The sequence below is a fragment of the Bubalus bubalis genome, chromosome 8, assembly GCF_019923935.1.
Source record: "Bubalus bubalis isolate 160015118507 breed Murrah chromosome 8, NDDB_SH_1, whole genome shotgun sequence".
Classification (NCBI taxonomy): Eukaryota; Metazoa; Chordata; class Mammalia; order Artiodactyla; family Bovidae; genus Bubalus; species Bubalus bubalis.
Window position 1 is genome coordinate 78,311,976 of NC_059164.1, and position 25,543 is coordinate 78,337,518.

Sequence of the window (25,543 nt, forward strand, 5' to 3'; positions counted from 1 at the left end):
CGAGTTGATGAGAAGAAAAAAACCGTTTCTTACTTAAAGAAATGGTTATATCAACTGGGACCATTCTGTTTCTAGTCTAGGTTAGATCAATGATTTTCACACTGTTGGGGTGGATGGGGTGAGAAGTAGGAGGAGAGTGTGGAGAAAGTCAGTGTTCCAATATAGAAACTTTATGAGTATACTAATGGTGTAAATATAAATCTTACATATAAGTGCTAATATAATTTAGTACCTTGTTTTAATTGGGGGAGTAGGTTTTCTTTTTAGATACAATTGACAGATTATATGTGCTTAAAAAAAGTTGAATTAAAAATTTTCTAATTGAAATATTGTTGATTTACAATGTTGTGTTTCAGGTGTATAGCAAAGTGATTCAATTATATCTATACATCAGTATATATATATGTATGTATAAATATAATTTTTCAGATTTCTTTTCATTAAAGGTTATTAAAAGATAATAAAATTCTCTGGGCTCTACAGTAGCTCCTTGAGAGTTCAGGTTTTGTAGAAGCTCTTTCTCATGAAGGTGGTATCAGGGTCCCAGTCCCCCATGCAGTCGGGAATAAGTACCACTGTGTGTGATGGCTAATTTCGCAACACCAACATAGCATCCAAGAGGAAGGACCTATCTTTTACAGCATGGAGGTTTCATTGGGAATCCAGGAATCCTTAAGGTTTATGCTTCAGAAAATGGGCCAGCCTCCTGAAATTACAGTATGCGAATGCTATGTGGGTGTGAGTCTATGACCCTTTTGTTAGAGACTCACTCACGATCTAGGATTTTCCAGAGCCTCTGGTCTGCAGGTAGGTGTTGAACTCTAACTGTCTTCAAGGAAAATATTGATTGAATGATCAGAACTGCTCTTTGAAGGAATGATGGCCTATGAGAAGAGAGCCTCTCAGGGGTGAGAGATGATGAAAAAGAATATATACCTTTCTCATATAAAATGTGATGCTATAACCACAGCTGTGACCTGGCTTACTTTATAGAGGCCTCCCATTAGGAAGTCAGAAGACTACTTCCACATTGCTTTATGATTTTAAACAAGGAACTTTAGTATATGATTTAAAGAGCTCCTCTCTAGGAACTCTGTGAAGTTCACCTAAGACTCCCTAAGAATTTATTAATAGAAGAATAAAATGACAGGAAACATGTCAGGTAGATGAGAGGAGCTTGAAAGGAATGAGTTAATGTAATCTAAGTTGAATAAGGGAAATCCAGTATTCTCTTTAAATTAATCTGTATAGATTACATTTGTGTCCGTCTTGGGTTAAAAGTCACCGAAGATTTCTGTTCAGGCCAAAATGTGCGGTCACACTGTAAGTCAAAACAACACCAGGGATTTTGGAGGGTCATCTATAGGAGATCATTTTCAGGTACACATGGAGGGAGATTTTTGCCCCATTTTGACCGAATTGCTGATAATTATAGGTAGTTGCCATAAAGCAATGGATCCTGTGAAATCTGAGACGGTGTGTTCTGCCTTTAGACCTGGTATCATTCATTCCTTACCAACTGATTTCTTGCCTTCGTTTTCCGGAGAGGCTTCCTGGGAGGACTTGGGCATAGCTGGAAGGGACATTTGACTCTCATGTGGGACTAACCCCTCCCAGATCACACTCCTCTTTTCAGCCTCCCAGACATCCTCAGAGAGGGCTCTGCCTGGTTCTCTGTTTGGCATCTGGTTTGAAAATGTAGTTATATTTTATCATGGCCTCACTGAGAGCTTTTGCAAATTTCTTTGATGCTAGTTTAGTTGCATTAAACTTTTTGGAGTGGGAAAAAAAGAAACAAAACCAAGAGTACAATAAACTTTGATTACTAGGCTCCTAAATACTGCATCTCTCAAGTAACCTATATTTGTCCTTATTCTTTGAGAATGGAATTTATAGGGGAAAGTTGTTCAGATGCAGCCCAGGGAGGGGTGCAGAGTCAAAGCCAGAAGACACCACCCTTCACAGGATGCCTTGAGGAGATGCTGCACCCTCCAAGGAAGATGAGATGATTCCTTACATGATAACTATTAAAATAATGCATTTTGGGGGGCAGTTCCCTGGCAGTCCAGTGGTTAGGACTCCGTGTTCTAACTGCTGAGGGCCTGGGTTCAGTCCGTGGTCAGGGAACTAAGATCACACAAGCCATGTGTTCATTAAGAGAAAAAGCAAAAGGCATTTTCCAAAACATTTCAGTGAAAATGAAATGTAAAAGAGTATGAAGAATGAAGGACGTGCTCACCATAATCCAAGACCTTAGAACTACCCTTATTATTCTCCGCTTTCCTCTCTCTTAAACTTTTTCTGTGTGTTTAATTTTGTGTGTTTGTTTTTTTCTTTGGCCAAGCTAGTTCCCCAACCAGGGATCAAACCTGTGTCCTCTGCAGTGGAAGTGCAGAGTCTTAACCACTGGATCACTTGGAAAGTCCCTGTGTTTAGTTTTATAAAAGGAATACCTGTTCATTGGGAAATAAAGAGCAACACGAGTGTGTCTGAGAATCTCTCCACCAAGAGATTACCTTGATTAACATTTCAGCGTATTTTCCGTTTTTTTCTCTCCATATTCTATATTGCATACTACATGGTCAGGTAACCACGTGCCGGGGGCATTTTTCCATGTCGTGTGCTATCTTCCTCTAACCTGATTTTAACGGTGATGTAATTTATCCAACCACTCCTCTATCTGGGGTCATTTATGTTCTTTTTTCTTCCACTTGTAAATAAGGATATGATGCTGCTGCTGCTGCTAAGTCGCTTCTGTCGTGTCCAACTCTGTGCGACCCCATAGACAGCAGCCCACTAGGCTCCCCTGTCCTTGGGATTCTCAAGGCAAGAACACTGGAGTGGGTTGCCATTTCCTTCTCCGAAAGATGTGATGAATATCCTTAAAAAGTCTGTGTGCTTTGAATACCTCTTATCAAATTAAACATAGTAATTTCTGTTTCCATCTGCTGTTTGTGAGTGCTCACTTTCAGAAACACTTAATATGAGTGAAATATTTATTTTTAAATTTAATTTTTAACTGGAGAATAGTTACTTTTGGAATATTACTCAGCTATAAAAAGGAATGCATTTGAATCAGTTCTAATGGGATCGATGAACATAGAGCCTAGTATACAGAATGAAGTAAGTCAGTATGAGTGAAGTCTTTCTGAAGAAAATGTGATCAGAGAAAACACCATCTCTTGTTTGTAAGCTGTTTTCATCTAAGTGTAGTACAGAGAGAGAAGACTGCGTTAAGTGAGCAGCTTTGATGATTTTTCCCTAAGTGAACACATCATGTCAACAGCACACAGATCAAGGAAAAACATCACCAGTGCCTGGAAAGGACCTCTCAAGTCCTGGTCAGTTACTTCTCTCAGCCCAAGAGTTGGCTCTGTTTATCCCTTCTACGGCTGATGCACACGCCTCTGGATGATTCCCAGTGTTTGGCTTTAAGGAGTGTTGACTGATAGTCAGTTACCTGACTTTTGCTAGACCTGTGTGCACATTTCTATTGGTTAGATACCTAAGGATGAAATTGCTACATCCTAGGGCTGCATATGTGTGCTAAGTCACTTCAGATGTGTCTGACTTTTTGCGATGGTAGCCCTCCAGGCTCTTCTGTCCATGGGATTCTTCAGGCAAGAATACTGGAGTGAGTTGCTTTACTCTTCTCCAGGAGTTCTTCCCAATCCAGGGATCGAACCTGTGTCTCTTATGTCTCCTGTATTGGCTGCTGCTGCTTCTGCTAAGCCGCTTCAGTCATGTCCACCTCTGTGCGACCCCATAGACGGCCTCCCACCAGGCTCCCCCATCCCTGGGATTCTCCAGGCAAAAACACTGGAGTGGGTTGCCATTTCCTTCTCCAATGCATGAAAGTGAAAAGTGAAAGTAAAGTTGCTCAGTCATGTCCACTCTTTGCGACCCCATGGATTGCAGCCCACCAGGCTCCTCCGTCCATAGGATTTTCCAGGCAAGAGTACTGGAGTGGGGTGCCATTGCCTTCTCCGCCTGTATTGGCAGGCAGGTTCTTTACTATTAGTACCACCTGGGAAGCCCAGGGATGCACATAGTTACTTTAATAGATGCTGACCAATCGTTTTCCCAAGTGGTTGCACAAGTTTGCTCCTTCTTTATTGTTGCCAGCTCTAGGTATTTTCTCTATTTTCCTTTTAGCCATTTTTTTGGCTTGTAGTGTTCGGTTGTATTATGTTTTATTTTTTTTTCTTGGCCTTACTGCATGGCTTGTGGGATCTTAGCTCCCCAAGCAGAGATTGAACCTGCACCCTTTGCATTCGAAGCATGAAGTCTTACTCACTGGACTGCCAGAGAAGTCGCTCAGTTGTGGTTTTAATTTTTTCCTGATGACTAAGGGAGTTAAGCATCTTTTTAGATACTTACTGGTCATTGGATATCCTCTTTTGTGAAGAATCTGTCATGTCTATTGGAATCTCTTTTTTAAATTTGTAGTTCTTTGAGGGTAAATAATTATTAAGTCGTTTTTCTGTCATGGATTTGGGAATAATACCTGTATCTGATATTGCCTTAAAATATTTTATAGCTTCTTATTCTGAACTCTTTTATGTTGTTGACCTGTCTGTTATTTAGCCAGTACCACACTGTTTCAGATGTCATGACCTGTAATGTATTTTATTTGAAAGTGCTATTATCTTTTACTATTCTTCCTTTTCAAATGCTTCTTGGCTCATTTTCAACCTTTTTTCTTCTAGATGAATTTTAAGAACACCTTTTTGGAATTACATTGTTTATGAATTTATGTGTATGTAGCAGAAGTCGAAAAACATGAATGGATGCAATTAATTTCAGCAGGAGTGGTTGCCTTTGAGAAGAGTGGAAAGAGAGTAAGATGTGGGGGAGTTCAGTTGTATGTGTAGCATCTTACTTCTTGCAAGACAAAAAGTTTTAAGCAAATTTAACAAAATATTAACATGTGTTAAATCTGGGTGGTGAATATCCTGATGTTACTTATGTTATTCTCTGAAATGTGTCATCATGAAAAGATTCCCCTTTGAGATTTTATTTGAATTATATTCAGCTAACTTAGCCAGGCATTCCTATAATTATATTGGCTATAAGAAGCAGCCGTGGTTGTTTTTCTGCCTCATTTTCACAAGGTTACTCCCTTCCCAGACGTACATCAAAGCACACATAAATGTACACTCTTTGGCACCCACATTCTGCATTCATCTTCAGAAGTATTTTTTTTTTAATCTGACACTTATAAGAAAATATGTAGGAAATAGCAGTTGGCAAGACCTAACAGGTGTTTGCTTTATTTTCACCTTTTATACTTTAACATGTTCTGGAAGCAATTTAGTTTTACTTTTGTTTCATCTGTCTTGTATTGAAAGTTGCAGGCACATTGATAAGGACTTGGGTTAATGTAAATACCTCTTATATTCGCTCAGGACAGATCCGATGCTCCAGCTTCTTGGCATCAGGCAAGGTTTTTATCAAGTGCCAGCAGCTGCCCTCTCCATCCTTGCCTTGAGAGTGGTATCTGTTTCGTGGTAGCTTTTTGTACTGAAATCAATCAATGCCAGGGTCAAGGATTAAGAGTGGTTGAGGGTCTTGGTTATTTGTGTGTTGTTAGGAAGATTGAGTCAATGGAAAAGTCCAAAGGAATTATGGTACTCTCACTTTGACCTTGGAGTAACCTTGGTTAATTCATGACTTTAGTTGGTAAGTTGTGTCCGACTCTTGTGACCCCATGGACTGTAGCACTGTCTGTGGGATTATGTCTTTGAGACAGAAGAAATACTCTGTCTGTGGGATTTTCCAGGCAAGAATACTGGAGTGGGTTGCCATTTCTTTCTCCAGGGTATCTTCCCAACCCAGGGATCAAACCCAGGGGTCCTGCATTGCAGGCAGATTCTTTACCAACTAAGCCACCAGGGAAGTCCTTAACTCTTGACTAGGGAGTGCAGGATTTAAGAAGATGCTGGGTGTGGCCAAGTTGAAGGAGAGGTCTGTGAAGGGTCCGGCCTCAGTCCTGTGTGTTACTTGCTGTTTATCATGCATGTGTATTATACAGAACTCATAAAAAGAGGCAAATCACAAACCTTTAAGGATGCTGAGGGGCAAGAATATTCATGTCTTTGAAGATAGGAAGTGTTGCCATGAAAGGTGTAATTCCAGTAGCTTTGTAAGCCTTCATACACTTGAAAGCATGCCCACAACCTGTTGCCTAAAGCTTTTGGAAATAATTTAGAGACGTGACTCTTGTTGATTCTCCAAATTTCAGATCTTCCAGCATTTTGTTGGCCTTTTGTCTGGGGATATACTCATTTGCCAGAGTCATGCCAATAAGCACAGAAAATCTGCCAGCCCGCAGAGAAATTCTAACTTCCTCCTTTTCCCACAGGAGTGTCTCGGGAAATCGCGCATACAATAGAACTTTTCATGTCTAGACCCTGCCCCGGGGATTTCTGTCTAATAAGAACCTTTTATTTCCCCCCTTAAGCACACTCATGTGGAGCAAAGCTCAGGAAGAAGTTGGGGACAGAATGAAGGGAAAGAAAATACAGAAAATCCTGGACCATCTGATTTTCCCAAGTTTGCTTTGCACCCAAGTCCAGACAGTTACAAGTGTAATATTCTTCTTCTTCTTTTTTTTTTAAACTGATGTGCTGCCTGTCATCAACATTCTTCAGGCTGTGCTAAGTGCCAGACACTGTGTTTGAGTCTGTACATGAATAGAATATGGGTTCTACTCTCAAGATACTTGTAAGTGAAGGAGCGACCTATCAATTTACTGTAAACTGATTATGTACAAAATAAATGATACCTACAGAGTATCAACGAGAGTATCCTCAAAGACGTAACGCTTGAGTTAGTTCTTTTAAAGGTAATTGGTTAAGGCAGGGGTGGACAGGACTCCGGACAGGGGGCTGGAGGGTAAAACAAGATGAAAGGCATTCCGGGTAGAGGGAACTATATAACCTAAGACTTGGGAGTGGGATGTTCTTGGTGATTTGGAGAATTGACTGCGATCACTGTAGGGTGCTTATTGGATGAACATGGGTTGGGGATAGAAAGGCCGATGATTGAAAGTGCTACTGAAGAGGCATATGGAGTCCATATTATGGTGGCGACCCATGAATGCACAGCTATGGAGTTTGGGCTTCATCCTTAAGGTGAGTGTGAAGAGGGAAATAATAGGGTGTTATCTGCTTAAAGATATATGTTTGGCCGCAGTAGGAAGGATGGCTGGCAGTGGGGAGAATGGAAGCATCCTGGGCATCAGGAAGCAGCAGTAACTCAGTGGGGAAGTGGAGGGCAAAGGACACCATGCGGAGGAAGGCAAGGATGAATAAGACTGTGGACAGAGAAATGAGTGGGACTTGAAGGAAGAGAAGTGTGGGGTGAGAGGAAGTAATCTGGTTTTACTTATTTTTTTTTTTTAATATTTTTTTGATGTGGACCATTTTAAAGACTTTATTGAATTTGTTGCAATATTGCTTCTGTTTTACATCTGTTTGGTTTCTTTGGCTGTGAGGCACATGTGATCTTAGCTCTCTGGCCAGGGGTCGAACCCTGCACCCCTACATTGTCGTCTTAACTACAGTCTTAACCATTGAAGGCGAAGTCTTAACCATTGAATCACCAGGGAAGCCCCAGTAATCTGGTTTTAAAAGTTTCAGTTTCCAGTATTTATTTGAACTGAACACCCAAAGCTCTGGAGAAAGGTGAGGGCCGAAGATAAAGATTCCAGGTTCATCTCAGAGGTAGGTTGATAGTAAAGACAATGGGAATGAATGAATGGGCTGGAGAAAGGGCCATGTCTGGAGCTGAGACTCAGCAGGAGCATGGATTGGGGAAGGTATTGAGATAGAGGACAAGGACCAAAGAGTCTGAGGTTTTTAGGAAGGAGGGAGATGGTGTGGGGGATGGGGGGGTGCTGTTTCCAATGTGTCAGAGAGGCTAGGAGGATTGAGAGCTGGGAAGACAGCATAGACTCTGGCAACTGCAACTTGAAATGGGTGCAATTGTCCGGAGCAAGGGCTGGAGGGCCAGACGCAGTAGGTGTCAGCGCAGGTTTGTAGGAGCCAGAGAAGGCGAGGTACTGCATGCCCATCATTCTTTAAAGGCAGGAAAGGGGAGAAACAGCATTGGAGCTGTTGGGGTTAAGCACATGCAGGTGGGGTTAAGGAAATGTGCTTTTAGGATGGGGGGCCTGAGTCTGATTGTAGGTGGAGGGCACTGAAGGAAGAGAGCACGGAGGAGTAGGGGTGGAGGCTGGGTAGGTCCCCTGGGCACAGTGCTTCTCAATCCCGCCTGCAGTGCAGACGTTGAGACCTGCAGCTCTGGCCTTGGGGCTGGTCGTTAAAGCTTCTGGGGTGATGCCAGTGTGCGTTCAGGCTGTGAATCTCTGCTCTGGAGGAAGAGATGGAAAGGGAGCCTTTCATCTGGGAAAGATGGGAAGCAGGATGGCAGGGGGACTCCTGGGTAGAATCTGGATTAAAAACTAGAGGGAGGCAAGGAAGGAAATTAAGAGATGCTGCCCCCACTTTCCCTTGTTTGCTCAGTAAAGGGTGATAGAGTAGTGGGGGCAGTTGTAAGAAAGGCAGATCTCTTGTGAGGATTGGGAGAAAGTGCTGAGGACATATGAGGAGGGCTGCCCAGTCCTGTCGGGGGTCCAGCTGTGGTCAGGCAGGGTCATTTTATCATCACATCCACAAACCCCATCCATTCGCAGAGCTTCTAGCAGAACAGAGGGGACAGGTGGCTGACCCAGGCTTACGAGATTGGCAGCCCAGGGGCCTGGAGGACACAGAGAAGGCTGTGTGTGTGTTTCCCATCTGTTCTCTCACCCCATCCACCTGGTGATACATGTGTGGGTCAGGAAGGTTCACAAACTTCAGTCTTTTTTTTTTCACTGTGAGAGGACATTTATAAACTAACCCTTCTAGAAATGAGACCTGTAACCTTGCCTTCATTCATAGGGATGCTAACCAATTCTGCTTAGTTGATCATTGACATAAAATGAGTCAAATCAATACTGACTCCACTGTCCTGACATAAATTGCTTTCTTTTAGTAGAATTGCTGTCTTGCATGGTTTCATAAATAGGAGAAGGGATGCTTTGTTGTATGTGTGTGTGTGTGTGTGTGTGATCCTATGAATTTCAGGTGAGGTCAGATTTAGGGGAAAACATTAATCAAAGAAAGGCCAATCCTCTGTCTTCGGAATCTTGTTGTAATCTGATTTACTGTAAGTTTTAAATATTAACTTTTTTTTTTTTTTAAGAAACACAGATTCCTTTTCACTTGTGTATTTTTCTATATATATCTCTGATCTCATATTTTTCTGTGTTGTTGTTCAGTCACTCAGTCGTGTCGATTGAGACCCCATGGACTGTGGCATACCAGGCTTCCCTGTCCTTCACCATCTCCCAGAACTTGCTCAAACTCATGTCCATTGAGTCGGTGATGCCATCCAATCGTCCTGTCCTCAGTTCAGTTGCTCAGTCGTGTCTGACTCTTTGTGACCCCATGAACCGCAGCACGCCAGGCCTCCCTGTCCATCACCAACTCCCGGAGCCTACCCAAATTCATGTCCATTGAGTCGGTGATGCCATCCAACCATCTCATCCTCTGTCGGTCCCTTCTCCTTCTGCCCTCAGTCTTTCCCAGCATCAGGGTCTTTTCAGATGAGTCAGCTCTTTGCATCAGGTGGCCAAAGTATTGGAGTTTCAGCTTTAACATCAGTCCTTCCAGTGAACACCCAGAACTGATCTTCTTTAGGATGGTCTGTTTGGATCTCCTTGCAGTCCAAGGGACTCTCAAGAGTCTTCTCCAACACCACAGTTCAAAAGCATTAATTCTTTTGCACTCAGCTTTCTTTATAGTCCAACCCTCACATCCATACACGACTACTGGAAACACCATAGCCTTGACTAGATGGACCTTTGTTGGTAAAGTAATGTCTCTGCTTTTTAATATGCTCTTTAAGTTGGTCATAACTTTCCTTCCAAGGAGTAAGCGTCTTTTAATTTTATGGCTGCAGTCACCATCTGCAATGATTTTGGAGCACCAGAAAAGTCAGCCACTGTTTCCACTGTTTCCGCATCTATTTGCCATGAAGTGACAGGACCGGATGCCATGATCTTCGTTTTCTGAATGTTGAGCTTTAGGCCAACTTTTTCACTCTCCTCTTTCACTTTCATCAAGAGGCTCTTTAGTTCTTCTTCGCTTTCTGCCCTAAGGGTGGTGTCATCTGCATAGCTGAGGTTATTGATATTTCTCCCTGCAATCTTGATTCCCGCTTGTGCTTCCTCCAGCTCAGCCTTTCTCATGATGTACTCTGCATAGAAGTTAAATAAGCAGGGTGACAATATACAGCCTTGACATTCTCCGTTTCTTATTTGGAATCATTCTGTTGTTCCATGTCCAGTTCTAACTGTTGCTTCCTGACCTGCATATAGGTTTCTCAAGAGGCAGATCAGGTGGTCTGGTATTCCCATCTCTTTCAGAATTTTCCACAGTTTATTGTGATCCACACAGTCAAAGGCTTTGGCATAGTCAATAAAGCAGAAGTACATGTTTTTCTGGAACTCTCTTGCTTTTTCGATGATCCAGTGGATGTTGGCAATTTGACCTCTGGTTCCTGTGCCTTTCCTAAAATCAGCTTGAACATCTGGAAGTTCACGGTTCACGTATTGCTGAAGCCTGGCTTGGAGAATTTTGAGCATCACTTTACTAGCGTGTGTCTTGTCCTACTACTACTTGTCCTTATTCTTTTATATGGGATTTTTTTTTAAATTTTATTTATTTATTTTTAATTTAATTTTATTTTTAAACTTTACATAATTGTATTAGTTTTGCCAAATATCAAAATGAATCCGCCACAGGTATACATGTGTTCCCCATCCTGAACCCTCCTCCCTCCTCCCTCCCCATACCATCCCTCTGGGTCGTCCCAGTGCACTAGCCCCAAGCATCCAGTATCGTGCATCGAACCTGGACTGGCAACTCGTTTCATACATGATATTTTACATGTTTCAATACTTTTTTTTTAAAAAAACATTTTGTTCATGTATTGCTTAGCATTTCTTAGAATAAATGGGTAGGAGTTGAATTTGTCTCAGCCTGGAAAGATGCTGGAGGGATACTTGGAACTGAGTTTTACACACACACACACACACACTCACTCACTCATTTTCTTCCTCATTCGCAGTTGATGTTGCTTAAAGGCTTGGAGCTGGGCAGGAGAGGACAGTCAGGAAGCATTGACTAAGCTGAGTGGAGGAGGACTGTCTTGGCAGCTGGAGAAGGAAATCAGGGACCCTGAACATCAGGTAGTTGGACGTGTCTAAATGATGATGGAAGTGGCAGGTTAGTGCGAAAGAACATGGCCAAGGACCAGACCAGGGACACAAAGTAACATTTTCCCCTGCCAGCTGCCCCTTCTGTAAAGCAGATTATTTTCAGACTTATTTACAATACAGAAATAGACCCACAGTTGTAGGAAATAAACTTGTGCTTACCAAAAGAGAGAAATGGGGAGGGATAAATTAGGAGTTTGGGATTAACATATACACACTGCTATGTCTAAAATGCATAAGCAACAAGAACCTACTGTATAGCAGCAGGAAATCTACTCAGTATTTTTTTATAACCCATAAAGAAAAAATTCTGAAAAAGAGTAGATATGTATGTTTAATGAAGTCACTTTGCTCTACACCTGAAACTAACACAACATTGTAAATCAACTATACTTCAATTAAAAAGAAAAAAGAAAGATTATTTTCATAGGAGAAACCACTATCAGGTAAGTGGAGAAGATCAGTGTGTATGGTGTCTGGAGGGAGGAAGCCTGAATTGTCTGAATATAGGGATGCCCCCTCAAAGTCCTATCAAGACCCTCAGCACTCAGGCATCCCTTGCCCTATGGTAAGACCTTCCTGTTATGCTTGCAGGACCAAGTAGGTGATTTCATGGTTTCTGCTTCTTTCTTTCTTTTACCAATGATGCTAGAGTGACAGCGTTGGGAATTTCGATGTGGTAACAGATATACGTGTGGAGTCTTAGCAGTTGCTTCCTGAAAAATAGCTTCAGAAGGGCATGAGGGCGAGCATTAAGGCAGCTTTGTTTCCTTGAACCAAAATAGGTTCAGTGTTTGTGAATTCAGAAAGCATGACCATCTTATTAAACCAAATAAAGAGCTCTTGTGGACAGCTTGGATGTCTGGGGAAGGAGGGCAGGCGCTTAAGAAAGAACCGTTCTGGTTGATGCGCTCCCAACCTGTGCCCTTTGCTTCCCCCCTGCTTCAATGGCTAGGAATTTATGTTGGATCTTTCAGAGGAATTCCCCTCGCTTCTGCTGAGATGTGATTCCATTCACCAAGTCACAGCCTGGGTGCTAAACCCCCATATTACAGACAAGGAAACGGGCTGGGAGATCGGTTTTTCCAAGTTCTCCTGGCAGGCCTGCTCTGGGCTCACGCTTTCCTGACTCTTGGCGTCCTGACACTCAGAGTAGGGTGGGAGGGAGTGGGGACTGAGGAAGTGGTGTAGTATTATATTTTTGTGTCTTGAATCAAAGATCAAGAATTGGCAGGACTTCCATGGCAGCCCAGTGGTTAAGTCTCTATGCTTCCACTGCAGGGGGCATGGGTTGGATCCCTAGTCAGGGAACTAAGATCTGGCATGCTGCAGCCAAAAAAATAAAAATAAATTGTAATTCAACTACAGTTCAGTAAAAAGAAAACTAAATTAAAAAAAAATCTAGAATTGGCAACTGCTATTGTGAGAAATGATCATTTTCTGTTGGGTAAAGTTCAGTTGCCAAATACTATGAAGTCTCACTGTATATATACACATGTATAAAGTATTTCCAGATATATACGTGTTGCATAGGTGCCACTGAGCATATGTGTTTGTTTGTTTTTTTTTTTTTCTGCTTTTGAATCAGCACACAGCATACGTGTTTTTCCTGTCTAGAATCTGTTTTTTGGTTTTTTTTTTTTTGCCTTTGGATGAAAAACTGAAACATATGATTTCACTTCAACACAACAAACTGAAAAAAGACTACTTTGAAATACAAATGACAGTATCCGAAAATACTTTAAAAGGCACTGAAAACACTCAGTCGAAGGCAGCCGTATCGTGTCATTGCTGGTGGCCAAGCTCTGGGCTTTAGAATGAGGAACTCCAGCAGTTCGCAGCTGTGGCAACAACAGTATCTCCCTCACTGATTCTGTCAGTTGCCTAGCAAGTTTCTGTTGTCGTTCAGTTGCTCAGTAGTGTCCGACTCTGCGACCCCATGGGCTACAGCCTATCAGGCTTCCCTGTCCTTCAGTGTATTCCAGATTCACTCAAACCCATGGCCATTGAGTCAATGATGTCATCCAACCATCTCGTCCTCTGTTGCCCCGGTCTTCACACCCTTACTATTATATTAGTTAATACCAAGGTGCTCGTTATCTTGTCTTTCAAATCTTAGAATGTGTAGACATCCCAGAAGGCCGTTCCGTCTTCCTGGAAAAGGTTCATGTGTTTTACCGTTTCCTTGTGTCTTCAGACAGGCTCATCTTGAACCAATCCAGATATGAATACCAATTATTTTTTTTCCTTGAAAAGCCTGGCCTCAAGGCACTTCTTCTGTTTCATTAGGCCGCAGTTCCCAAGAAGTTATGAGAAAGTTAGAAGAAACCTAGACAGTCTTTCACAACTCGAATGGTCAGACCAGCATCCAGTATGAGAAGCGTTCTTTCAATCTTGCCAGCGTTATTTTAAATGCATAGAACTCATCAGTGCATCAGCATCATTTTTAAATACACCATCTGTCCTTTAAAGGAGACAGATCTTTTTAAAACAATGAATGCAACGAATGGTTTTAAACTGGCTAATGATTTTCATCAGTTTTGCAGGTGAAAGGGTAAGGTTAGTGGAAAGCTGACTTAAAAACCTTTGGGGAGCAAAGCTTCTTGGGATATAGTTAATAGTAAGAGAGTTAGAGAAGTTTTCTGATCCATTTTGCTCCCTGCCTCCTATGAGGTCCTCTCTGCAGAGGCAGGAGGATGCTGAAAGGATAACCTATCTACAGGACAGACGTGGGCTTTGCTGGGGGCTAGGGTGAACCTGCATGAATGCTACTTAGGTTGTGGCCTGTGGTATCTACCTCCCTGACCTGAACATGCCCAGATGTCCCTTATAGCCACTGCCCAGGCCAAGTGTCTTCTCCTTCCTCCTCCAAGTCAGATGAGGGGTCAGTGCTCAATCAATCAGGATGAAAGGGGGAGCAAACACACCACTGAGAAGATGCTTCTGAACGTGAAAACGAGTCATTGAAGTGATACTTTGAATTAACGTGGCTGCATGTCTTAAATTCATTACCAGTTATGCTGCCAGCATTAAAAGGCTTCTGTGAATACTACCTCTTCCTTTCTGGTGCTTATCAGAGGGATATTTTTCTGTTTTAACATTCTTTTTTGAAACATTTTTTTAATGAAGTATAATTTACAGTATTTCAGGTTTACAGTAAAGTAATTCAGTTACGAACAAAGCTAGTGGAGGTGATGGAATTCCAGTTGAGCTATTTCAAATCCTGAAAGATGACACTGTGAAAGTGCTGCACTCAATATGCCAGCAAATTTGGAAAACTCAGCAGTGGCCACAGGACTGGAAAAGGTCAGTTTTCATTCCAATCCCAAAGAAAGGCAATGCCAAAGAATGCTCAAACTACCACACAATTGCACTCATTTCACACCCTAGTAAAGTAATGCTTAAAATTCTCCAAGCCAGGCTTCAGCAATACGTGAACTGTGAACTTCCTGATGTTCAAGCTGGTTTTAGAAAAGGCAGAGGAACCAGAGATCAAATTGCCAACATCCGCTGGATTATGGAAAAAGCAAGAGTGTTCCAGAAAAACGTGTATTTCTGCTTTATTGTTTATGCCAAAGCCTTTGACTGTGTGGATCACAATAAACTGTGGAAAATTCTGAAAGAGATGGGCATACCAGACCACCTGACCTGCCTCTTGAGAAACCTGTATGCAGGAAAGGAAGCAACAGTTAGAACTGGACATGGACCAACAGACTGGTTCCAAGTAGGAAAAGGAGTACATCAAGGCTGTATATTGTCACCCTGCTTATTTAACTTACATGCAGAGTACATCATGAGAAACGCGGGGCTGGAAGAAACACAAGCTTGAATCAAGATTGCTGGGAGAAATATCAATAACCTCAGATATGCAGATGACACCACCCTTATGGCAGAAAGTGAAGAGAAACTAAAGAGCCTCTTGTTGAAAGTGAAAGAGGAGAATGAAAAAGCTGGCTTAAAGATCAACATTCAGAAAACTAGGATCATGGCATCTGGTCCCGTCATGGCAAATAGATGGGGAAACAGTGGAAACAGTGGCTGCCTTTATTTTTCTGGGCTCCAAAATCACTGCAAGTGGCGATTGCAGCAATGAAATTAAAAGACGCTTACTCCTTGAAAGGAAAATTATGACCAACCTAGACAGCGTATTAAAAAGCAGAGACATTACTTTGCCAACAAAGGTCTGTCTAGTCAAGGTTATGGTTTTTCCAGTAGTCATGTATGGATGTGAAATTTGGAGTATAAAGAAAGCTGCGTGCAAAAGAATTAATGCTTTTGAACTGTGATGTTGGAGAAAACTCTAGAGAGTCCCTTGGACTGCAAGGAGGTCCAACCAGTCCATCGTAAAGGAGATCAGTCCTGGGTGTTCATTGGAAGGACTGATGTTGAAGCTGAGATTCCAGTACTTTGGCCACTTAATGCGAAGAGCTGACTCATTTGAAAAGACCCTGATGCTGGGAGGGATTGGGGCAGGAGGAGAAGGGGCCGACAGAGGATGAGATGGTTGGTTGGTATCATCGACTCGATGGACATGGGTTTGAGTGAACTCCGAGAGTTGGTAATGGACAGGGAGGCCTGGAGTGCTGCTGTTCATGGGGTCGCAAAGAGTCGGACACAACTGAGCGACTGAACTGAACTGAAGTTAGTTATATGTAGATGTGCGTATACATTCTTTTTCAGATTCTTTTCCATTACACGTTATTACAAGATATTGGATCTAGTTTCCTGTGCTGTGTTATAGGATCTTGTTTGTCTATTTTATATACTGTAGTATATGTATGTTAATGCCAAATTCCTAATTTATCCCTCCCCTCAACCTCTTTGGTATCTAAAGTGTGTGTGTGTCTCTGTGTTTGTGAGTCTATTTGTTTTGTAAATAAATTTAGTTGTATTATTTTTTTAGATTCCACATAAAAGTGATATAAGGTATTTGTTTCTCTGTCTGGCTTATTTAACATAGTATGATAATCTCTAGGTCTATCCGTGGTTCTGCAAATGGCATTAGTTCATGCTTTTTAATGGCTGAGAAATATTCCATGGTATATACGTATCATGTCTTCTTTATCCTTTCAGCTGTTGATGGACACTTCAGTTGCTTGCATGTCTTGGCTGTTGTAAACAGTGCTGCTATGAACACTAGTGTGCATGTATCTTTTCAGATTAGAGTTTTCATCTTTTCTCAATATCTGCTCAAGAGTGGGATTGCTGGATCATATGGTTTTTAAGGAACCTCCATACCATGTTCCACAGTGGCTACACCAGTTTACATTTCCATCAACAGTGTAGCAGTTTTCAGGGGGATGTTTTTATTAACCAAGAGTTCTAGAACACAGACATCCCCCTGTCCCAGGGTGGAGGAATCTGTGGACCATCACCTCCTAGACATGGGGAAGACACATAGATCTTGGAGGCTACCCTTCGTTGTGCAGATCTATTCGTAAGAGCCCAGGAGTGCTGCCGCCACCACTCTTCAGGAGGGACAAAGCCTTCCCAGGGCCGCCCATTCCATTTTCAGGCAGTTCTCATTATTAGAATATTCTTCTTTGTGTAAGGCAAAGGCCCACCTCCTATCGCTTCAGCCACGCCTGCTCCCTATTGCCTTTGGAAGCACTTTAGGTGATGCGATGTGGAAAGGATAATTGATTCTGGCCTCTGAATCCATACAAGTCAGTGCTAATTCTTTTTCCACAGATTCTTGCAAATACCTGAGTAATAAGGCCCCAAGGCCTCTGGGGTGGCTTTGAGTGTTCACTGTCTGTCTCCATTATCTGGTTGCACATCTCAGTATGGAAGCACCCAGTATGGCTGAGCAATGCCGCCCCTGTTACTGAGATTGGAGCTGGGTCCAGGCAGGCCCACTCCACAGCTGAGCATGACATGGGACAACATCCCGAGGAAGTATTCCTTCCCATCTGCTGCTGAGTCATAGTTCTGCCATCCTGGACTGCAGATGACTTGAGTATTCATTTTTTGGCTAAAGGATAGGCCACTGTATTTATTCCTTCCAGCAGTCCCCAATCATTTTGGCACCAGGGATCAGCTTCATGGAACACAATTTTTCCACAGACCAGGGGGTGGGGATGCTTTGAGGATGATTCAAATGCATTACATTTATTGTGCGTTTTATTTCTATTATTATCACATCAGCTCCAATCAGATCATCAGGCATTAGATAGCAGAGGCTGGGACCTCTGCCTTATTACAGTTCATCTTCTTTACCTTAGTCCATCGTCACAGGATAAAACTGATGTCATGTGACTTCTGTCCTCAGAATGCTCCCCGTGTTGCTGAGTTACAAAGCTTAGGTAAAAAAGGGACACACACACACACACACACACACACACAGACTTTTATTCACCTGTCTTCTGATTTTGAATGACAGCCATCACACATACCCACCCATGTTAATTGCTGTGACTATAGCAACAACTGATTGGGATGGAGCAGGAGGAGGAGCATGGGGGGACCTTACCTGCCCTGCCAGCCTGCAGGAGACCCTGGGGGAGACAGGGTGGGGTCAGAGATTGAACAGAGGGGAGCAGGGGCTGTGTACCCACCTCTGCAGGTGTGTACTGAGGAAAATCAGAATTCTAATGCCCTTTTCATGGGGTTTCTGTAAACTTATGAGAACTAGGTATCTTTCCTGTGGCCTGTTATTTACCTTACATCCTAATAGTCTATGTATCAACAATGGAAATTTTTCATCTGCTCCCAAGCAGGCGAGTAGCCTGAAAATCATTTTCAGAAATTTTAGAAATGTTAGTAACCCAAGTTTGTGGTGAGGAGCTCAAACCACATCTGACATTCGGATCAAACCATGTTTTCAAAGCACGGCTGCCCCTTGCATGTCTCACTGGCGTTTTCTAACTATTCCTTGTCTTTGCAGTGTATTCTTTTGTTTTTGGTTATTGACTGTTGGCTTTATAGATGCCATTTGTTATCTATCACCATAGTAAATTTAGAGGGGAAAATGCTTTGTCATTCTATTTGGCAGTGACATTGTCCCCAGTCTTCTAAGTTTAAAAATAAAGGAACTTTTTGAAAGAGGTTTGAGGATTGGAAGTTACGCGATTCTGATACCATGGATTGTGCTTCATCTGATTGCTTCTAAACTATAATGGTCTAACATTTCCTCTGCAGGACCATTAATCTATGTTTATGGTGTGTGTGTGTGCACACCCACACTTGTGTCTCTCAGTGTGTGAAAATTAGACCCTGGAAGGATGTACTGATTTTTAAGGATTTAGATATTAAATCAGAACTCCCTCAAGGGTAGTTCTGCAGCCTTGATCCTCTTTTAAGACACCATAGCCATTTGGCTAGAAGGCCTTGGTTCCAGGTCTTGCCAGACTGCCATGTGATGAGATAGAGGATCTTTGGAGAGCAAACAAAACTTGTCTTGGCCTGTGAGTTCAGTAACGTAGTCCTCCCACATCCCCTGGCTTTAGGATCCCTGAGATTGGCTCCAGCCCTGAGGTCTCAGGGCGGTTCCTGGGATGGGTACCAGAGTTGGGAAAAATCCCACCCCATGAGTTTGGTCCTGCCCTGTGCCTACCCGCTTATGTCCAGTGGTTTGACTTCCCTTCCTGCCCTGACCTAGTGCTCCCAATCACATTTTCTTTTCTTCAAAAAATGTTTCTCGGTGAAGTTATTTTCCTTTGAATATAGTTCATTATTTTACTTTGTATGTGTTTACTGCCTGTCTCCACACCAGGATCTGAGAGTCAAGAACCCCTCGGTCTTCTCCATGTTGGTATCTCTGCTTGGACTGGTGGCCAGCACAGGATGGGGCCTCAGTAAATACGTGTTGAATGAATGAGTGGGTGTAAAAATGACCTTAAACCACAGCTGGAGGGATCTAGGAGAATTTTCATTTCTTTTAGAGGAGACATTCCTGCAGATGATCTTCAGGTTTTGATGGGTTGTATTTAATTTGCTGAGCAGAAGTTTGTGCCATGTCTGTTGGACAAGTACACCTCTAGTTACCAAAATTGCTCTACTCTGCTCCCAGGTCTGATCTGTCTTTACTATCTTTAACTGGTTTCCCTGGAAATAGTAGCATAGGCTTCATGAAGATTATGTGGAGCCTTCCAGAAACATGGGAGGAATCTCAAGGTTGTCACAGGTGCTGTAATACCCAGCCAGATAATGTTTTAGTCCAGAATATGAGGGCAGGTGCTTACTTTCAGGACTAAGAAGGCCATCAGGTCTACAAGTAGCAAACTGTCCTCTTGCTAATGGGATCACTCATGTGGTCCATCTAGATGTGAGAGAAACCAGCATTCTTCTCTGTATACTCAGCGGGGCTCCTAGCTCTAGGAGCAGAATGTATGTTTTGGTTTGAAGTTATTTAACGAAGAGTGACCTGGTGGGTGTCTGAACTTACAGCTTCACTTGCTGTCCAGTGCTCAGATACCTCTGTTCTCCAGCAAGTAACTCTGGTTATCTAGTGAGCTGTGCATACGTGCTTAGTTAATTAGTGTCAAAGGATGAAAATAAGAAAAGGGCTTCCAAAGCAAGATCCTGCATTCTCTAGAAAGGGGTCATTGTTTTAGGGCTTCAGCTCTGCTAGGGAATCTTCTTTACTTGGCCTTACCTTTCAGACACCAAAAGGATTGAAGTGAAGTGAAAGTCGCTTGGTTGTGTCTGACTCTTTTGCAACCCCTTGGACTATACAGTCTGTAGGATTCTCCAGGCCAGACTACTGGAGTGGGTAGCCTTTCCCTTCTCCAGGGGATCTTCCCAACCCAGGGATTGAATCCAGGTCTCCCACATTGCAGGCGGATTCTTTACCAGCTGAACCACAAGGGAAGCCCAAAAGGATTGGTACTGGTGAATTAGAGAAAGCCTAAAATGAGGTAATTATTCACTTGGGTGTATAGACATTTGGATAATTGCAGATGGGTTGTGAAGACTTGATTTTTTTAGGGACCCCAGGAAAGGTCAACTAAATTTTATGACATTAAAAGGGACACGTATGGTGGAGAGCTATAGTGGGGAAAGGTGGGTTCTATGCGCAGAGAAACTTGGATGTGAGTCTAGCCTCTGCCGTTAGTGGCAGGGGCTGGGAAAGTTCGAGGAAAGGTACTTTCTAGGCCTCATTCTCCTTATGTGTAAAATGAGAATAGTAATACTTTTTGAGGCTACTGTCAGGGGTAATAGAATGATGTCCATCAAGGACCTGTGTGATTGTCAATTTCATGTTCAATTCCCTTCTGCTGGATACTGTCACTCTCTGGCTTTTTCTCACTTTGTGCCATGAAAAACAAAAAAAAACAACGTTGCCAACCGATATTAAAATCGATTTCTTTCTCCTTTTCTCTTCTTTCCCTTTTTCCACTCTGTTTCTTTTCCTCCCTTGGTGAGAAAGGTATAATATTCTCTTAACATCTCAAATGAGACATGAAAACACCTAGAAGACAAGCTCATCAAGGTTTTCAGGAAAAATTGAAAGCTTTATTTCGGAAACAGTAGTTTTCAGGTTCATAAGTTGAAGCTAAGAGGGAATTATCATGGTAACTTGGAATGACAGAGGTGGTGACCTCTTTAAAATTTATGTAAATCAAATCTGTAATGCTTTTAAAAATAAATACTGGCCAGGGCCTTTGTGTAATATACTTTTTAGTTGTTGTTGTCCCATTTAAACATAGATTTTTAAAAGGCCTTTCTTGGGAGATACATCATCTGTAAAGAATTGTTCATCAAGACTCCTTTGTAAGAAGATAAAATATTTAGCCCCTCCTATGTCTGTCCTCCCCTCTACATTTTCTAAAGCCTTTATTTAACCCTGGTGAGAGCTGTTAGTTAAATTGGAAGCACTGGCTCACAGTCATGTTTCTTTACTACTTTTTGCTAATACAGATTTATAGTATATCTACATTTAGATGTAGGCCCCTTTAAAAAATATTTCCCTTGACTTTATAGGACCAGGAAAATATCTTTAATCCTAACTGATTGTATGGGAACCAGCATTGTTTTCTGAAGGAATTTGGAATTCTACTTTATTAATTATACGTGCTATCTTACATTAGCGAGGCTGGGAGGCCGTTTTTGTTTTTCAAACCATTACTTTTTGTGTTTAACTTTGTTTAACTTACTAGAGACATTCCACCTGGACAACCTGGCAACAAAATCATGTTTGAAAAGTGATCAAAATGGAAATAAATTCAATTACAACATTCTAGCTAGAGCCAAGATACATGGTAAATGACATAGTGTGTCTGTTGACTTGGCTCCTGTGTCCTGGAGGAGGAAGACTGCAAACCAGATTTGTTGAATGACTACTAATACATGCATACATGCATCCATGCATTAATTTGTTCAGTAAATATTTTTCAGAAATCTCCTGTCCCAAATACTGTGCTAAGTACTGTGGAGTGAATTAAACAGAAGTGGTTTCTGCCCTCAGGAAATGTCTAGTTTGTATACTAGTTAATTGTGATAATTGTTTTGATAACACAGACAGCAGGTACTGGCACTGTTGGGACTGGGGTTGGGCATCAGGGAAGACTTCCTGGAAGAAGACACATTTAAGTTGAAACCTATAAAACTTTAAAAGAATGGTGAAAGCAAAATAAGAACAATTGAAGAGGTAGGTACAGAGGGAAGTTATGTTCCTGACAAAGAGGTAGTTGGTGAGAATTCTGTGCAGTGAAAGGGATCCCTATGTATTCAAGCAGCTAAAATAACCTTAGTGGAACGGAGGAATGGACTGGGAGGTGGAAAGTATTGATAAACAGGGTAATTAGAGTCTTGGTGATGGAGGTCCAGGAGTCTCATGTGGACTTTATCTTGAGGGCAGAGAAGAAAGAATTTAAGCGTGGAAGATAGAATTGATTATGTTGGAATTCTGTCACCGTAGCTATATGGTACAGCAAGTTCCCTTCATATGAACCTTCAAGTTGCGAGCTTTCTAAGATGCTGATGTGTGTTCACGTGTCCAGTCACAATAAGTTAGTTCATGTGTCTGGCATACTTCTCAAGGTAGTGTACTGTAAGATTAAAAGATGTTTTATTTTTTATTGTGTTTGTTTTTTAGGTATTATTTGTGTGAAAAGTATTGGAAACCTACTACACTACAATACTATACAGTCAATTGTTAGTTGGGTACCTAGGCTAACTTTGTTGGACTTATGAACAAATTGGATTTATGAACATGCTCTTAGAATGGAACTCATTCGTATGAAGGGGACTTACTGTATATAGTAGGTTGGGGAGGCAACATAGAAAACAGGAACACTTATTGGGCTCTACTGCATTAACTCACGTATAAACTGGTGGTGGCTTAGACTGGATTGGTGCAATGGGGCTGAGAGAAGTGGAGTGAATCAGAGGCATATTAGGTTGGATTCAGTAGAGTTTAATAGGACTGTGGGGATGAAGCAGAGAGGGTCAGGGATGTTACCCAGTGCTCTAGTTTGGATTTCTTGGGTACATGGTGGTACCATTCACTGAGACAGGAGTAGGAACAGGTTTGGAGACTATGACAACCTCAGTTTACTAGGTTAAGTTTGAGGCCATCCAGATGTTTTGCATCTTAGAAAGGAGGCTTGGTTTGGAAATGTTGATGGTCATTGAGAAGGCATGAGCTCAGAGAAGCAGAGCAAGAAAAGATGGAATGTAGGCGTGAACCCCAAGGGACAGAAGTACATGGCGCCCAGATAGAGGAAGAAGTCTTTCCAAATACGCTTTGCTGAATGAAGACATGGCAGATGTTCCGAGAATGTAAACCGTGCAACTGGGGCCAATCCATTCTAATTGTAAATATTTATGAGTCTTGTTTCCTTTTCTTAATTCTGTCCTAAGTTTGTTATCCTCAGTTTGATGTTGTGCAGACTAGAATATGCCTATGATGAGGTTGGTCATTACTGGAGCAAATAGATGGGGTGTCAGATGGAGGGCTTTTCTGAGAGTGATTTGCTGTACAGAATTACTGCTGGCTGGGATTAGGGCAAGGAACTGTCCTTTATGCATTTTGAAAAGATAGAAATCGATATTACTGTCATGAGCAAAAAAAGTAAAAAATATCTATAGGAAAGACTGAGGTAATTTGCTGTGTTTGCATTTCTGATGTGTGCATGCTAAGTCACTTCAGTTGTGTCAGACTCTGCAACCCTAGGGACTGTAACCCACCAGGCTCCTCTGTCCATGGGATTCTCCAGGCAAGAATATTGGAGTGGGTTGTCATGCCCTCCTCCAGGAGATCTTCCCAACCCAGGGATCGAACCCAAGTCTTTTATGGCAGGTTCTTTACCACTAATGCCACCTGGGAAGTTGGTGAGGGAGGGAAAAGAATAAGTCTTCCAGTATCAGAGGAGGGGAGACTTTGGCTATGTCTGTTTTATTTCCTTAAAATTATCTGATGCAAATATGAGAACCTGTTAGCTTGCTTACATCCAAGTTGTAGGTAACATGAATAACTACCCATAGTTTTTAGTCCTTTTCTGTACATTTGGAATATTTCATAATTAAGATTTTTAAAAGAAACAAAAATAAAATGAGATGGTGTATGTGCTGACTGTTGAGTTTATTTCTCAGAATCCATGGAAATTACTACTATAAGTAGTAATAACTCATTATAAATAAATAATAAATAAATGTTTTTAAAATTTGCACACTAAAATAAATGGGAATGTCCAGCCATGCAAACACATTTCTGTATTCAGAAACCGGGCCTTTGGTGAACATAGATGTTCAGGTAGTTCTACATAAAAGTTTCAAAACTTTTGTTTCAAAAACAAAACCAAACATCTTCTTCTCCTTGTTCCACACAGGAGAAAATGTCCCATGGAGAGCGGATTCATCCTTGGAGAAGGTTTTCTGCTTACCTTTTGCTACCAGTAGAATTCCTGAGTAATTGGAGTCAGGAGTTTTTTTTTTTTTTTCCTTTCCTTGGAGCTTCTGATCAAAGCTGTTTCCATCCAAATGAAGGCAGGATGGAGCTCTGGGAGGCGAGTGCTCAGAGGCCAGGAGGGGGGTGGGCAGCTTTTTCAGTTCAGGAGATAGAAGCTTCCTCCAGGGATTTTTAAAAAGCCCTTTTGAATGGGCTCATTGTTTATAAGAACAGCTCCTTAATGGAAAAACAAAAAGGCAAGAGGGTCTGGAGCACGCTCTCTGCTTTCCTGTGCTGGCCTCATTGTTTATTTGATTTATCAAGTCTCCAGTAGTTGCTCTGCTCCGTGACCTTCCTTGAGCTATTTCTCTAGAGTATCCATTTACTTTATTTAGAAACATAATATTTAAAAAACCTGGAGCTGAGTCAAAAAATCATCACCTTTTTGATCTGGCCGGTCCCTCTTCTTTTGAAACTTTAAACTTGCCATGAGGTTTCCAATCTCTGAATCAACAGTGTGTCTAGGGCCTGGCTTCTGTGCTGAGACCCAACTGGACCGAACCAGGGTCCTCAAGGAGCTAGAAGCAAGGGACAGCAGTTCTACTCAGCTCTCTAGGCTGGTTTACACACACCTGGAGGGCACAATGTCAGAGAATTCTGTGCGAATTGGTAGACTGCAAAGACACCAGCTGAAGGTGATGATATTAGGGGAAAAGCCTGGTGGAGGAGATGGCCTCTAAGGCAGACGGGAAGCATGAGGTGGTGTGGTTCTGTGAAGAGATGTCAGGGAATGCGGAATTTGTATTGACATCCCTTCCTTTTTTAAAATTTTATTAAAGTGTAGTTGATTTATAGTCTCTTCCTATTTTAATACAGCTGTTGAATTCTTCCTGAGCCTTACTTTCCCACATTAAACATTCTGAATGTCTGCCATCTTTTAAAGAAGTTTTCTTTTTTTAAGATATTTTTTCAATTAGTTTTTTTTAACATTTGTCCTTCCATCTTCTCATTGCTCTTTTTTTTATTTTCTTTTACTTTTAATGATAAATATTCTAACTGTAAAGTTTGAAGACCAAAGAGTAGATGTCAAACATCATTTCATCTCTTGAACACATTAGCGGTTTTAAATTGTGGCATATTTTCTTTTGAGTCTTTACTTGTCTGTTGTTAGGTTTTGAGGGTTCTTTTGTATTTTCTTTGTCTTACTTAAAAGTAAGGGGCCACCAAACATGTCTGTAGGATTCTATTAGGAAATTGGTTGTAGGAACAAGGAACTATATGGACCCAAGCTTGAAAATGATAATGACTAGCATCTTATAGGACTGTTTAGTCCCCCTTATTAAAATTTCCTGGCTGGATATTCACTTCTTTTTCTTCTAGAGGAA

General features: G+C 41.8%; 1 protein-coding gene across 6 annotated transcripts in view; it reads left to right on the forward strand.

The window, feature by feature from the left end:
• Window positions 1-25,543, forward strand: part of GLI3 (GLI family zinc finger 3) — a 318,757-nt gene that overhangs the window by 27,323 nt on the left and 265,891 nt on the right. The window contains exon 2 of one of the 6 annotated variants that reach the window (XM_044946813.1): window positions 11,179-11,299. The exons of 4 other annotated variants lie outside the window; for them this stretch is intronic. The gene's annotated coding sequence lies outside the window, so the exon portion shown is untranslated. Of the gene's footprint in view, window positions 1-10,920; window positions 11,300-25,543 lie in introns of those variants that run through there. One more of the 6 variants, XM_045166430.1, reaches the window with a different exon arrangement.